Below are 17,587 nucleotides of genomic sequence, written 5' to 3' on the forward strand. Positions count from 1 at the left end.
CAGGCTTTGAGGGACGTAAAATCTTTAACAATACTGAACAGAGTCTTCTGGAAATTGTTCAATTGTTTGATTTGCTTAAGAATAAAACTGCGTTTAGCTGCCTTTAGGTTCAAATGATAGCTAGCCAATGCTTGTCTGTAGATGAATTTATTTTGTGGGTCTTTACAGAGGCGCCAAGTTATTTCTAGACGTCAGCATATTTGTTTGGCTGCTCTTAAATCATCAGTATACCATGGGTTTTGTGGGCGCTTGAGGACAATTTCTTGGGAATAGTCTCATCAAAAGCTGATTCTAGTGCTGCCGAGAAAGTCTCTGGTTTTATGGGGGCTTCCGACTGGATGTAGACTGGGTCACTGAGGAAAAACTCGTCAAATATTTCTGCAGAAAAGTTCCGCCATGGTCTGCGTTTGATTAACTTATTTATTAGTCATAGCTTTGTCTAAATTTTTCGCTGAGGTTCGAGGTATGGAAAAGTTGATCAATGAGTTATCTGTCCATATGAGAGGGATAGGAGGGCTACATCTAAGATTCCCATCATTAGTGAACACTAAGTCTAGCAGGTGCCCAGCCTGATGGGTTGGGCCCTTACTTTTTGAGTAAGTCCTAAGGCTTTCAAGGCAGCAAGGAGTTTACTGACCTCTGGATTGGAGGTGAGTTCTCCATGAAAGTTAAAATCTCTGAGTAGGAGAAATCTCCTGGTTGCTAGGGCATGTAAAGCAATTTGTTCGACCAATAGATCAGTAAAGTTCAGTTTAGAACCTGGGGATCGGTAGACAAGTGCTCCGTACCAACATTCTGATGCTGACAGAGTGACCTTAAAAATACCTAATTCTATACCTTCGTTACAGGTTGTAGATAGCCAGTTAACTGTGAGATGGTCTTGAAACGCGATGGCAATACCTCCACCCGTTTTTCCCTCTCTGTTTAAGTAATTTAATTTGTAATTGTCTGGGATAGCAAGATTGATCATGATGCTGTTAGTGGGATTCAACCAGGTTTCTGTTAAAAAGCATAATAAGGGAGTATGGGAGGCGATCATGTCCCAGATTTCCAGAGGATGTTTTGCCAGAGATCTTACGTTACATAGTAGGTTTGTTATCTCTTGGGGGCAGGAGCATGGGGCACTCTGGTTTATAGGGGTCGGTTTTTCCTGAATATTAGTGCTGAAATAACACTGCCTACATGCTGTGGGGCCTTCAAGCATAACCGGGAGTACATTGAAACACTTAGTGGAAATAAGGCTATGGCTCCTATTGAAATGCAGCTCTCTGATGACCTTTAATGACTCAGCGGAGTAAGATAGATTTGTCTGCTTGGCCGCGCTTTCCGTCCTCTGGACATAATCCCTGGCCTCTGGGCTCGTCAGGGCGCGGACGGGCGCAGACGGGCTTGCCTTTGGTGCGCCACGCTGCGTGCGTCCACTGCGCGCGTCCGCTGCGCGTTCGGGCTGACTTTATGTGCCCGAGAAGCCAACAATAGAGAGCTGTGTCCGAGTCCCAGTCCCTGCCCAATATGGCCGCCGCCCATGCGGAGATCCGTGTGGGAGGGCGATTCCCTCAGCACCTACTCGGCTGAGTGGAAATTAAGGGTAAGGGATTTAAAAGTTACCAAATAAATCAGAAATGTGCACAAATTCGAATAAGATAATACAGTTTTTAAAAACAGCTCCCGGCTTCCGCCGCAGGAGATAGATTGGCTAGATCTGCATGCTCGCGCTGACCGCCTCTCTTTATGTACCCGAGGAGCCAACAACTAGAGCGCTGTGCCCTAGTCCCAGTCCCTGCCCAATATGGCCGCCACACCTGCGGAGATCCGTGTGGGAAGGGCGATTCCCTCAGCACCTACGCGGCTGAGTGGAAATGAACTGTAAGAGATTTTAAAGTTACCAAATAAATCAGAAATGCGGCGCAAATTAGGAGAAGAATATACAGTTTTTAAAAACAGCTCCCGGCTTCCGCCTCAGGAGATAGAATGGCTAAATGTTACACTTCATACATATTCTGCGATTACGCTTTACAAAGATGTTTGCATAATAAATGCAAATTGCAAAAGATTATTAAGGAGTAAAAACTAAATTCATATACTCCTTCTATTACCCAATGCTTAATTCGTCACCTCCAATCTCGCCCGAGTAGGCTATTAAGGCAGAACAAGTCCCTGTGGGCTATTGGTTAATTCAACATTTCCAAATTCAAAATTCACAATAAAGTAAAAAGAATGCAAATAAAATAATGCTCATTATAAGTACTCCTTTGTTGCACACGAATACTCCGACAATGTAAACCTAATAACATTTACAAAAGCAGAATTTATGCCCATATGGGCCATTTAATCCCTCAACAATATCATAGAAATATTAGTGTTAAACAATTCTGCCCAAGTGGGCTATTCCCAGAGGAGTCCATATCCTACACATGAATTAGTCTGAACATCAGAAGCAGATGGTTCCACAATAAGTACCTTAAAAAGACAAAGGTGAAAGTACCTGCACCTGTGTAAAGAATGAAAAATTGAAAAAAACTATTACCATTAAAAGCCATCTGGAAAGAATCTTTAACTATAAGAAATGCTTTAATTCTCAGGTGGATTGCCAGTTCCTCACTTGTATTTAATCCTTTTGGCATAAGGGTTTCAAAATCAATGATGTAATTAGATCCCAGCTTCCTCAATGTTAACTCTTGATTCTCACCTCTGACATCTATGTTCACAGCATCAATTACCATAATTTTCAATAACCTCTCATTTTGAAAATGGCTATCAAAGAAGTGGCGTGCCATGGCGTAATGTTTATCATTTTGTCTGATAGCACGTACATGCTCTAACACACGTTTCTTGGCAGAATGAATTGTGCTGCCTATAAAAATTTATAACATGGGCAGATTAGAGCATATACACAGTGTATGGTATTGCAATTCAAAAACTTTTGAATGACAAATTGACATTTAAAGTTAGGTATCCTGAACTCAATGCAATCAGAACTGTATCTACACGCTTTACAGTTTTTACAACAGCGGAAACCTGGTCGTTCCACAATCCTGGGTGTTACATCTCTGGGAATCAGGTTCACACCTAACTCATCCCTCAATGATCTAATCTTTTTAAAAGTTATCTGAGGGTTATGAATTCAAATGCTTGCGCAAATCATCATCTGTCATCAGTACATGCCAATGTTTATTCAATATTTTCCGCACATCTTGCGCCTGTTGGGAAAAAGTTGTTATAAATCTTGTAATTTCTGATTTTTCTTCTTGTTTTACTGGGTGTAACAACTCTACTCTTGTAACCAATTCTGTTCTCTCACTCGCTTGGTTAATCACCTTTTGACTGTATCCTCATTCTACAAAACATTTGCACATGATTTGTTTTTCGATGTTAAATGCTTATTCGGTGCTGCAATTACATTTTGCATGTAACAGCTTCCCGTAGGGGATGCTGTACACATGTTTTGGAGGATGAGCACTTCTAGCCAGTAACAGGATATTGCCTGCAATCTTTTTTCGAAACAACTTAGTCTCCAGTGTATTTTCCTTAACATTAACTTGCACATCCAAACATTCTATCTCAGTTTTACCGATGTGCTCTGTAAATATTAAGTTGTACCAGTTAATGTTCAATTTTTGTACAAAACTTCTTGCATATTCTTCCTTTCCATTCCAAATGAAAAATATCTCATCTATAAAACGCTGCCACCGGACAACACAGCTTTCAAATTCCTCCAGCTGTGCAGCTACCTGCTCCTCCCACCAACTCTCATGACCAAATTTGCTTAGCTGGGGTCCAAGCAGCTACCCATAGATGTGACCTGTGACTGCTTGTCACATGTCACAGCTATGGGTCTTATCAAAGATGAAAAAACTCTTTGTTAGACAAAAATAAATCATATCTAAAATCATTTTGGAATGGAAAAACAGAGAAATAGAACTTGTCTTTAAGAAATGCCTTTCAGTTTTCAAACCTATAGGATGTTTGATACTAGTGAATAAGCTGTTTACATCCTTGGTTACTAAAGTGTACTCATCTTCCCAATGGATGCCATCAATTATAGTCAGAAAGTGTGTGGTATCACACAGATAAGCTGGTAATCCCATTACAAAAAGTCTTAGGTAACGGTCAATAAATCTAGAGTTATTCTCCACAACGAGCCAATTGATCTAACGATCGGCCTGGCGGGGTGGTTTGAGGCATCCTTATGCAGCTTAGGCAGGAGGTATAAACCAGGATTTTAGGATGGACACACTTGAAGTATTTATACTTATACCACTCTAATAAATCCCTCTCCCTCCAATCAGATAGCATTTCGCCAAATATTTTGTTAGATATCATTATTTCATTCTTATTACAAATGCAATACCAATTAGCATCATTCATCTACCGCATACCTTCAGCCAAATACTCAATTTTGTCCAAAAAACAAATGTTCCCGCCCTTATCTGATAGATGAATTACAATGGAGTTATCCGATTTTAGATCTTCAAAGGCTTTCCTTTGTGAGCAAGTCATGTTTATTCTGCTTGTTGCTAAAAACGTATACCTCATCTTTTCAAGGTTTTTTAACATTCCCTTCTCAAAGACCTCTATAGTCCCACATTGTATGTTAGGCAGCAATACAGACTTTGACTAAAAAGTGCTACCTGGATTTGCATTCAAAATCAAAATAGGCCAAATTCAAAATAGCATTCTTTTGACCCACACAATTCTCATTAAGAGCCGTCATCATATAATATATATATTTATATAAGTATATATTTATACATGCGACCGCCAGTAGGCAGTTATAGTTAGGACCTGTTTTCCATAGGAAATCCGCAACATTCTATTTGGAATAACTTTGGCGCCGGTTGACTAATCTTCGTGAAATTTTCAGAGCTGGTGGGGCGCTCCGGTCCGCTCCTATCCTGAATGTCTTGCAGTGATTCGTGAAGTGAGGGCTGAGAGACGTGTTTTCACCATGCAATTTTCCATAGGTCCCGTTCATCGTGGCTACAGCCTGAACGGCTGAACGGAATTACATCAAATTTGACAAAGTTTTACTCTTTGGTTCAAACTCATGCCTTTTGCTTAAATGGTGTAAATCCATTCAGCAGTTCCTGAGAAAATTACAATTAAAAGTTCATATATTTCTATGGCTTCGGTGGATCCGCGCACCTAAGCGCACCGTCCCGATCACGCGGCAATTGACTGTAAAGTGGTTGTCAACATTCAAAACCAGGAAGTGTTGGCAGCCATTTTGTGCCTCGGTAGTAGCAAGGATTTGGAAAATAGTGGGACAAGTGTTCAACACGTATAAAGGGGGCATGTAAGAAATATTTTGATCATCTAGACCTGCTTAGGGGGTCCAAAAAATATTTTTTTTGTATAGAAAAAACGGAGAAATGTGTGTTGGGTGCATGGATCCGCCGTTATAAAAATAAAAAGGAAGCAGGGGCTCCTGTGCGTGTTTAAAAATTAGCTACCTTGGCGGGCCAAATTCCGGGGTCTAAAATATTAAATTTTTTGGGGGGTCCAGAGGGGCCCTGTAACCCAGGGACCGCCATTCCTCGGTGCTAAAAAATAAATGGGTGAGGGAGCTCAAAGGACCGTCTAAGCCCCGGGAATTACCACCCTCCGGGGCTTTTTATATTTTGAGAGGCGGGCCCTTGGTCTCCATTTGAAATCCTTGGGGAGCACCACACCCCAGGAGTCTCGGGGTGTCTACCCCAGGGACACTGCTGTTTGCTATGGCAGGGCAGGAGTCGAGGTTCCCGCTCTGTCATAGCAAACTTAAGGGCATAATAACAAGGGCCATTTCACCGCAATTTAAAAAAAAAGCCAAAAATGCAGTAAAAATGATATCGCCCTATTTACTAGGTGACGCTAAGATGCATTAATGCATGTTAACAGCCGGTTTGGTAAGGGCTCGCCTCGTATCTCCAATGAGTTGCAATGTAGGTGTTCTCAGTGGCAAGGTAGGTGTTTCTATGAGAATATAAATAGGAAGAGGGAGGTATGACAATAGCGTTGTATTTACAAGGCGCCCTGGATTTGAGGACAGATAGCAAACTCTCGCTAATTGCAGTTTATGTCGGATCCAAACATCTGTTCTGCAGTAGACTTAAGCATGTTTAATATGCAAGGTGGATTGATATGTTAAGTCCATAGTCTTATATTAACAAGCTTTTCACTTGCGAACATAAATTATCGCTGTATTTCTCGCGTTATTGGGGGCATATTTACAAGGACAGCGTTAAAATTATCGTCGCTTTAGTGTTAGGAAAGTGTCGTTAAAGCGACCATAATGGCTTAATAATAGGCTTTGAGAATTTGTGAGAATTCCAAAAGAAGCCCAGGTTTTCACCAGAACATTTTAACGCTGTCCTTGATAATATGCCCCCGAGTTTGCTATGGCAGAGCGAGAGCCTCGGCTCTCACTCTTGCCTACCAAACAGCAATGTTGAAAAAATCTTCTGGTAAGATAACAAAAAAATTTGAAGTCCATTATCACCGTTTTCGTTGTAGTTTGCTGCCGTTAAAACAGCGACAATTTTAACGCCGTCCTTCTAAATATACCCCTAAGTTTTGTAGTTTTGACAATCCCGTCTCTCATTTAAATAGTTTGCTGCACCCCTTCAACTCCCACCGCTGCGCACCCAGGCCTCACTGTTTACCTTTTCGTGGACAGGGTACCTTCTACATCATGCAGTCCTGCTCTGCTACCAAGAAGTCTCAGATTTGGTTCTCAGTCTTGATATTGCTATGGGATAGGACATACGTGTGAACCCATGTTAATCGCAGGTTCCTCAATCGGTCTGTTCTTGCGGTACCACTAAATCAGTGACCAAAGAGTCCACGCACGTGGTGGTGGGCCCCTTGTTCGGTAGTTCAGGTCTACATGAGGCGTCCAAACCACCAGGACGGGTTATCACAATGCTTGCGATGGGAGCAACTCTAAAATGGCGTAAAGCATGTGTGCCCGTCTTTTTTATTGGTAAGGTCACGTGTGTAGTGACGCATGTGCTGGATGGGTGTTGTGTGGGTGTATACCAGCCATGAGGGAGTGTACGTGTGCCATTGAGACAACTAGACCTGGAACTAAAAAATCACTACAATGGAAATCTGGGCCATGTAGCGTTGTTGTGTTTTTCTGGAAGCGTAAGCAGAGTCGGCTAGACTAAAGTATGCCAGTGCCCTGCACAAGGCTGTGAACTATGACTCCAGAGCCATGGGCGTGGCTCCACGTAAGCTATATGAGAAAAGGTGATTCTGGTTTCCGTGTTGTAGTGCTGCTGTCCCCCGGGTCTTAAACCCAAATGCGTCATTATATCTGTAAAGTCGCACAACATGGCCTACATGGAAGGTACAGCGTATCACTGACCCTATATTCATTCATAGTTGCACAGATAAAAGATTGTGGACATGATTTCTGCAAATATGAATGTTTGTTGTACATTCAGTGGAGTGTTGAAGCTCTGGTAATACAGGGCTATGAAAGTTCTACAATGTAGTTTTTGGCACATGAAGGGCAACTAATATATATACGTATGTGGTAATTCAGGTACACTGTCGAACTTGTTGCTGAAAATCAGTGTTCGAGGCACGTCCACATCCTGTTATTGTAGAGAAATGACGAAATATACACGTGCCTGAAAATGTACTGTAAATACGGTGCTCATGTAAATTGCTAATATAGTTTTGGGTCGACTTCACGCTGTATAAATAAGCTAAAAAAATGAGAAATAGCACACACTTATAAGTTTACTATACACTTTCTTTGCAGTATTGTAATGATCCAGTTTGTACTTTCATATTTGTAGAATGAGCAATAGAAAGTTGTATAATCGAAGTTTTGTTACTGGCAGAGATAAGAAGGTTCCATACGCTGTTTACAGTACAATATGATGTGGTAGGGCGCAGGAGTAGCATTTTACAAACATAATAAATACACAGACACAGATAGATAGTTGAAGTGGGTACGGGGGCGTGTGCTCGACTCCATTTTATTACGTTGATGTTGGTAACAAGTAGAATAGTAATCAAGATATCATAAACAGATATTCAATAATAAACGGTTTATGACTTTTGCTGTACAAAGGTAGGAGCACTATATGTGAAATAATACACAGAAGATTCTATCGTAATGGGTTCATGAGTTGTGGTGCACTGAAGTATGGTCGGTTTGTGTGGAACCTGCGATGATGCGTGGTTCAGGCAGACTGCACTGGTAAGAATGTATTTTGGCTACTGAATTTTGTCTTAATAAGGCCACGCAGCGATTATTTTTGATTCACTGAGTTAGTGATACATATGGTGCTCAACGTGTTGCCTACTGGACTGCATCATTTGTAATCACAATTGAAATAAAAGATGAAACATGTATGGAATACATTGTCGAAATATGTATGTTTCAGGGACATTATAGTTCATGTTGTGACTGGTGGTGTCCGCAGTGTAGACTACCATTGAGTGGACCTTTGCACTTGCAGCGTGAATTTTGATTTTCAACTAAACCTAGGACTGATAAAAAAAGAAGTTTTTGAAGAAAGGCTACTAAAGTGATATTGTGTAGGTTTGAGAACGTTATACATTGTTTGGTACTGCACTCTATAAATAATGAATGAAGAGACAGTTGAATTCTGCTTGAATGTCATGTGGCGATGAATTATGGTGCACTGAGTTAGTATTACCTTTGGGACTGAGCATGTACATAACCTGTGATGATACATGGTCCGGGCAGGCCGCACTGGGGGTAATGCTTTTTGACTACTAAATTTTGCCTTATTTTTAATTGTTGTTGCCGCATTTGCACTTTTTCCTGTGTGTCCGTTCCCTCCCCCTCGCTCTTGATTTTAAAATTTAAAATTGAAATAGGAAAGAACTCCCTCCACATTAGCGCTGCTCGCCTACTGCGCTAGGACATACTTTTTGTAGCGAGATTCCTCTCCTCGACTCGGTCGACTGTCAGACCGGCCTCAGAGGGGACATCTGATCATCAGGGAAGTCAGGCAGCGGCCATCTTAGTGAGGGCTCGCGCTGCACGTCGCGCTTCGAGCGCATAAAAACAGGAAACTCGAGCAGGTCCCCTGATTGCTACTAATTTCCTCCTGAGGCTTGAGCCGGGAGGCAGCTTTTTTAATTGTTGTTGCCGCATTTGCACTGTTTCCTGTGTGTCCGTTCCCTCCCCCTCGCTCTTGATTTTAAAATTTAAAATTTAAATAGGAAAGAACTCCCTCCACATTAGCGCTGCTCGCCTACTGCGCTAGGACATACTTTTTGTAGCGAGATTCCTCTCCTCGACTCGGTCGACTGTCAGACCGGCCTCAGAGGGGACATCTGATCATCAGGGAAGTCAGGCAGCGGCCATCTTAGTGAGGGCTCGCGCTGCACGTCGCGCTTCGAGCGCATAAAAACATACGTCCATGGCTCCGCACAGCGGACGCGCATTGCGAGCGCGCCGATCGCGCGCCGGAGTCAAGCCAGAGTCCTGCCCGTCTGCGCCCGTCCGCGACCAGACGGGGCCCGGGGCAGGTGACTCTGGTCATATTACCATCACGCTGGCATCCGAGACTGAGCCCTCTATTCTGCAATACCGCTACACTCGCGAGATGTTACTCGAAATCGGTAAGACCCCCACTAAATCATGTTATCACTCCATAAACCCCAATGAACTGTCATCTCAATGCAACTCCTGCAACTTTCGTTTTGTTAATGTCCCCAACCCCAACCATCCGGCACCCAATCTTAAAATGATGCTACTTAATTGCAGATCCATGGTCAAGCATAAATTGGAACTTCACGACCTTTTATTAAATCATGACTTTGATGTAATGTTTTTAACAGAAACCTGGCTAGAAGAATCCTGATCCCCAGAAATACTTGAGACAGTCCCGCAGAATTACAGCTTACTAAGAATTGATAGGCCTATACAGCGCGATGGAGGTCTTGCTCTGATCTTCAAAAGAGAACTGGAATGCACCCTCACTAACAAGGGCATTACCAACAGTGAAAGTGGTACTTTCACCATTAAAGTGACCCCTGGCATGACCATTACGGGGATTCTCATTTACAGGCCGCCTGGCAATGCCACTCCTTTCTGTAACCAACTTATAGAAACGGCGACACAACTAGCTATCAAATACAACAACTTTATGATACTAGGTGACCTTAATCTTCATTTCGAAGATTTACATGCTAAGGAAGCTCAACTTCTGAAGACTGCCCTACAAGCTCTGGGTATTACCCTGCTATCCACCTCCCCCGCTCATAAACATGGCCATCTTCTCGATCCCATCTTTGCGACCTGGGAAGGTATTGACATACAACCTCCGGTCCCCATCATTTGGTCAGATCACCATATGATCATGTTCAACATACCCAAGACCAGGTCTAAGAATAATGTCCACAAACCCTTGTATGCCAAACGTCGCAATTGGAAAAACTATACCCCAGAACGTCTGATTGACGAATTAAAAATCCACCTTCCTCCCCAAGGCCAGTCCCTTCAAGAAACCTGGAATTCATACGAATTATGGCTAAGCAAGGCCCTAGATAAAATCGCCCCTTGGACCTGCAAGCCCCCAGCTAGGAGAACAAAATCTGAACCGTGGTTCTCAGAAAAATTAAAGATAGCTAAAGCTCGTTGCAAAGCGATTGAAAGGAAATGGAGAAAGAATTACTCCATGGAACTGAAGGAGACCTACAAACAAGAACTAAGGGCCTACCAGAGACTTATAAGAGAGGAAAAAAGTCACTTTTTCCAAAACAGAATTGAAGAGGCCAAAAATCCTTCTAAAGAACTGTTTCGGATATACAAGGAACTAACAGACACGTCAAGCCTGGACATGCAGGACACGTTCTCTAATGAACTATGCGAAGAAATTGCAGACTTCTTTGTCAACAAAGTAGAGAAAATTCACGCCACTTTCTCCACCCCCCCAACTTCTGGCACGACAATTCCCCCTCTCTACAAAACCACTCTTACCCATTTTTCCACTCCTGACAAAGAAAAACTGTCCAGCATAATCAACAGTATCCACTCTGGCTCCCCTAATGACGTATGTCCGTTAGATAAATGCAAAGACATTATGGATATTGCCCTCATGAACCAAATAAGCCAACTCATTACCCTTTCTTTCAAAGAATGCCATGTCCCGGAGGCCTGGAAAAACGCCCAAGTCATTCCCCTGAAAAAAAAACCTAATGTTCCGATCACTCAATTCCAAAATCTTAGGCCAATATCTCTACTGCCTCAATGCGCCAAAATAATAGAGAAAATTGTTAACATCCAACTTATGGCGTTTTTAGAGGAAGAAAACATTCTTCACCCCACTCAATCCGGTTTCCGACCAAATTACTCAACGGAGACAGCTGTCTTGTATTCCACGGTATATATCCGCAAGATGGTGGACGAGGGTGAAACAGCAGCGTTGGTCATGCTCGACTTAAGCGCAGCTTTCGATACTGTGCTACATGCCACGCTGCTGTCCCGTCTTTCAGATATAGGAGTAAAGGACTGTGCATTGGCGTGGATTAAATCTTTTCTGACTAACAGAAATTTCCAGCTTCATTGCCCGCCCTTCAAATCGTCATCTCGGACCGTCAGCCATGGGGTTCCACAGGGCTCTAGTTTGAGCCCTACATTGTTCAACATCTACATGGAACCCCTGGCGCAGATCATAGAGAACTTTGGGGTTGGCATTGTTAGCTACGCCGATGACACTCAGCTGATGTTTAGGCTTACTCCTAATACCGAGGAGTTCGCCTCAAACTTCTCAGAGTGCATGGCTGCTGTGGCCGTGTGGATGGACAGTAACTGCCTCCGTCTTAATGGAGATAAGACTGAGGTGCTAGTGATAGGGAATCAACCCTCCCTATGGTCTCAAGCGTGGTGGCCCACATCTCTCGGCGAATGCCCCCGACCTGTCGAGAAGGTCAAGAACCTTGGGATCATGATCGACTCGGATTTATCAGGAAAATCCCAAGTTAACAAGATCATTGGAAAATGCATCGGCACATTAAGAACTCTCAGAAAAATCATTGACCTGATACCGATCAAAGCCAGGAAAACCATCGTGCATGCTCTTATTACACCTCACCTGGACTACGGGAATGCCCTCCTTCTAGGCATCAACCAAAAACATCTTCACCAGCTGCAATGTGTTCAAAATGCAGCAGCCCGTTTGGTATTAGGCCTTCCCAAAAGAACCTCTGCCAAAACTGCATTATCCAAACTGCACTGGCTCCCCGTTAAGGAGAGAATACAATTCAAGAGCCTCTGCTATGCCCATAGGATAGCCCACAACAAAGGCCCCACCTACCTAAGGAGCCTTATGACCATTCACCGCCCTACCCGACACCTGAGGTCCTCAGGAATGTCCCTTTTCAAACTCCCCCGCATCCACAGAGCAAAAATCGGTGGTCGCTCCTTTCGCTATCTAGGAGTGAAACACTGGAACGCTCTGCCTACTCATTTAAGAATGGAACCATCGGAAACTTTATTCAGAGCTAATTTGAAAACCCACCTGTTCCCTCAATAACTCCTCCTTGCTTTCTCCCTTTGACTTGACTTGACTCTCGGTTGAGATTCTTCAGCAATTAGCGCGGGGATACACAGTCGTGCAGCCATGCGCTTAATAAGTGTTTTTATTATTATTATTATTAAAGCCTTGTGGCGAATATTTATGGTGTACTGAGTTAGTGGTATGTCTGGTGTTTAGCGTGTGCTCACCCTGCAATGATCCGTGGTCTGAACGGGCTGCACTCAAAGCATTGACTGTTGCATACTGCACTGCATGTACTTTGAGGGGGAAAAAAAGTACCATGGATGGCTATCAATTCTTCAGCAACAAAATTATCAGAATCCGATGATTCTCCCAGTGGTGTAGCTGTTTTTGTCTCCAAAAAAGAAATTCAGGGTTCCAATGAAAAAAAAGTGAGTTTCAAATGGTGATCTGTGCTGTCTTGCAGCGTGAATTTTATTATTCAACTACATTTATAACTGATATAAAAGACGTTTTTGAAGGAAGCATACTGAAGGGATATTGTATAGGTGTTATACTTTAGTTTGGTATTGTACTCTGCAAATAATGAATTAATAGTCTATTTAATTGTGAGCTCTAATGACCGCAGTTTAGGCAGGAGGCAGCGTTTAGCAAGAGCCCACGGCCACCTGGTGTTGAGTAGAGCTGCACAGTATTGGTAATTTTTGGATGTGTGCAACCAGCAATGATTAGTGGTACCTGAAGCAACAATGTTAATAAAATCAAGTTTTCTTATAAATACTTTTTGTCCGTTTATGGGACTAAGTTGCAGTAGATCTCCAAAAACTATGATATGTTTTTCTTTAAATAAGACATCTGAGTCAATACGACTATAGTATAGATTCAAAGCTCCGCACTGTAGATCGAAGGCAGTAGTCAGCAGAGATATCAACAAATGATTTTTGTCACTTATTTTAACAAAATCAGAACACATACAGTACAATTGTCTCTGCATTAAATAAATCAATGTTGAATTCCCTACTATCCGTAGTCTACATGAAAAGCTAAATTCAAATTGTGAACCCTGCTGTCCGCACTGTAGATGGAAAGCAGTAGTCAGCACAGATATATCGATAAATGATTATTGTCACTTATTTTAACAAAATTTAAATACATACCGTACAATTGTCTCTGCCTTAAATAAATCAAGGCTGAATTTCCTACTGTCCATAGTGTAGATGCAAAGCTGAATTCAAGTTGTGAACCCTGCTGTCCGCAGTGTAGATCGAAGGCTGTAGTTGACACAGACATCGAGGAATGCTTTTTTGTCACATACTTTAACAACATCTCTGCCTTAAATAAATCGAGACTGAATTCAATATTATCTGTAGTGTTGATGCGCTGCTGGTATCAAGTGGTAAGCTCTGTTGATCGCAGTGTACATTTGAAGGCAGTAGTCAGTATAGCTATTGAGGAATGTTTTTCGTGGCATCCTTTAACAAACTTGTCTCTGCCTTACATAAATCAAGGCTAACTTGAATGCTGTCTGTACTGTAGATGAAAAGCTGAATTCAAGTTGTAAACCCTGCTGTCTGCCGTATAGATCGAAGGCAGTAGTTGACACAGACATCATGGAATGCTTTTTTGTGACATACTTTACCAAAATCTGAGGACATAGCACAATTGTCTCTGCCTTAAATAAATCAAGACTGAATTCATTGTTGTCTGTAGTGCGGATGCAGAATTTCTGTCACTTATTTTAACAAAGTCTGAGGACATAGAGTAGAATTGTCTCTGCCTTACATAAATCAAGGCTAACTCCAATGCTGTACGTAGTGTAGATCCAAAGCTGAATTCAAGCTGTAAACCCTGCTTTCTGCAGTATATATCGAAGGCAGTAGTTGACACAGACATCATGGAATGCATTTTTGGGCCTGTATCGAGGAGGCAAGTGGTCATAGCGGCAGCCACGTGGCAGGGTACGGACCTTCGCTGTGGCGGAGTCTCTTCTCTTTGAGAAATGTGAACCACGCCCTGGGCTTAGGCTAAATATTTATAGTATTAACCTGGCGTTACGTACGTTGGACCAGGTTACTCCGCTTCTGTTTCAAGGGGGAGAGAGAACATAGCTACATGACCGAAATATTACCCATTTCCCGAGATAATATGGTTGCGTTCACTATGCAGTACACTACACGTATCAATAGTATATCTACACACAGAATTTTTTGGGGTTTGTGTAGTGGGTTGTGTATAGCATATCACCGGTAGTGTTAGCATTGTTTACATTATTGTTGATGAGCGAGTTTCTTCCCTTATATATAGTTGGTTGCTTCAACTCTGAACATTGAGCTAGGGTGCTGTTGAGGGGATATATTATTTTGCGAAGGTCTATTGTCCTGTTTTGCGCTGCCTCTGAGGTAGTAGAGGGGGAGGGTTCAGGAGGGGTGGTTGTACTGGTGGTGGCGCTGGGTATTGTGATTTTGTTGGGTTTCAGAAGTGTATAATTAGTACCTCTATCACATATTCCTCTTTAAATATGGGTGTGAGTTGGATGTAATTCTCGCAGTACATAGTTAACGTCCTTACACTGTAAATGTTAATGTTACTTTTTAGTGGTAAGTGGAACTATTGCCTGTTTTTTTAGGTAGCATTGCAGATTTGGCTTCTTGTTGAAAATATGGGGAATTAGTGAACATTATAATTAGGAATTGTCATTTAAAAAACCTTTGAAATTGACTGAAAAAACCATAGGTTTCAGGCAGGTTATAGTCAGGAATTATCATTTAAAAAACCTTTGAAATTCACTGAAAAAACCATAGGTTTCAAGCAGGTTATAGTTAGGAATTATCCTTTAAAAAACCTTGGAAATTCATTGAAAAAACCAAGGTTTCAGGGGTTATAGTTAGCTGGACATTTCACTCATAAAACACCATTGAAATTCCTCCTCTATAGTTAGTTGTACTAACTGTAACTCTCGCTCCCACAATCCACTGGTGATGATGTCACATATTACATCATTCATGCCATGATCAGTGACATCACTGATAACATCTCAAATGGAAAGGGAAAGATAAAACCCTCAACCTGCAGTTCCTTCTACCTCAAAAGCACCACTACCTCCTCCGAACATTGTGCCTCAGTTTGAAAATCTTACAATTCATTGTAAATTTTGCAGAGAACTCCTTTGTTACGGTGAGCAGTCAGCTTTTTTATTTTTTCTTCCTATACCACAGTTTTTTTGTTACCAGGTTCATTTTTTTGGTTTAAAAAAAACAACTAAAAACTTCCTGAAAAAATACAAAAAAAACTCTGAGTGAATTTGTATGTGTCAGGAGCGAATTTACAACCCCCTTGAACCTCTTTTACACATCTTTTCCGTCACTTTTGTGATGCTGCGGTGTTGCAAAAGATGTACCATAGTACCTGATATTTACAATGTTATGCATATGGAAGGTGCATCATTTTCTAAAGCCCAGCGCCAGAAAGAGACTTTCCTGTGCAGAGAGGGGGGGGGGATGCAAGTATTCTAGCATAGGAACACCTCCTAAAAGTGACTGAGTGAAATCTATATTAGAACATTGGACTATTGGGAGTTCCATTAAAAACAATGGAGTGCTCTGGGCTTATAATGGCTAGTATAAGCCTGGAGCTCCAACATTCCAATCTTTCTTTGTTTACAGCTCTGGCTGTGAACAAAGGCTTCAGGGAGCCTGAGGGGATTCCAATCCCCTCAAGCTTCCAAAAGGCTTTGTTTTTTTGTTATAACATTCTGTCCTCTAGTGACAGAATGTTCTAATAGCCTTATAGCCCTTCGTAGATGGGCTATACCGCTATTAAAGTCCCTCTCCCTTGTTAAAGGCCCTCGCCTTCGACTCGGGGCCTTTAACGCTGGAGAGGGCCTTTAATAGCCGGTATAACCCTGTACGGCGGGCTATAAGGCTATAATATTTCATTCAGTCACTTTTAGTGCTATGCTACATCAAAACCCTGCTCCTGCTTGAAACAGGTGTACGGATTGACACAGCTTTGTGAGCATAGAACCCAAGAGCATTGCTGGAGCTGCTTTGCACTTGGAATGCAAGTCCAGCAATGCACCACCTTCACATCACAAATACATCACATATCTGTGCCGTTTTTGCTCCATAATACACTATATTGTAAATACGGTGCATCCATTGTGCTAATATCACAGTGGACAATAACTGCCATGTCTCTGAGAATGTACCACTTATTGTACATCTCCTGATTACTGTTTCAATGTAGAGAATGGATTACTACTCACTGATCAATGAGTCACTACAAAACTATAAGAGGAATGACAGAGTGTTTGCTGGAAGTGTAAGGATAGAGCCTGGGGATTTCAAAATATAAAAGGTAAATTTGCAGGTGCATAGAACAGTACATGCATAGTAAATAGGAGTTTGAAGCAGTCCATATACTAAGGCCTACTTTGATCCATAATTACTTGGGTACTGACTGCATGATTACAATTCTGCAAAGAGAGTTTATACGAGCTTCAGTTTTACCACAGTACATATATAAGGAAATACTGCTGAATGTCTCACTACACTATTGAAACAGTAGAGTGAGAGTGATTGTGAAAATCTAATGATACAGACTGGACAATTGAATGTATTAAAAACAACGTACACCTACATAGAAGAGTGCAAGCATACTCTGTACAGGTTTAAAGCAAAACATGGCCTAAGGTATACTTTGCACTATGATTACTTGAGTACTGACTGGATAATTATTGTTCTGCAACGAGAGTGTCTGTCTGAATTTGGAAGAGCTTCATTTTTAGCACAGTGCATACATAAGGGCATTCTGCTGAATACTTCACTACAATACTGAATCAGCAAACACAAAGAGTTTGTTAGAAGTGTGAGAACATAGACTGGATAATAAAAGCTATAAAAGACAAGTTTGCCCGTGCATAGAAGAGGGCATGCATTGTGTATAGGTCTTTGAAGCAGTCCATGCCCTAAGGCCCACTTTGCACCATGACTACTTGGGTACTGGCTGAATTATTACAATTCCGCAAGGAGAGTGTCTGGCAAAATGTACAGCAGCTTCACTTTTAGAACAATGTATACATAAACACATACTGCTGAATGGCTCACTGCAATACT

The sequence above is a fragment of the Lissotriton vulgaris genome, chromosome 1_1, assembly GCF_964263255.1.
Source record: "Lissotriton vulgaris chromosome 1_1, aLisVul1.2, whole genome shotgun sequence".
Lineage (NCBI taxonomy): Eukaryota > Metazoa > Chordata > Amphibia > Caudata > Salamandridae > Lissotriton > Lissotriton vulgaris.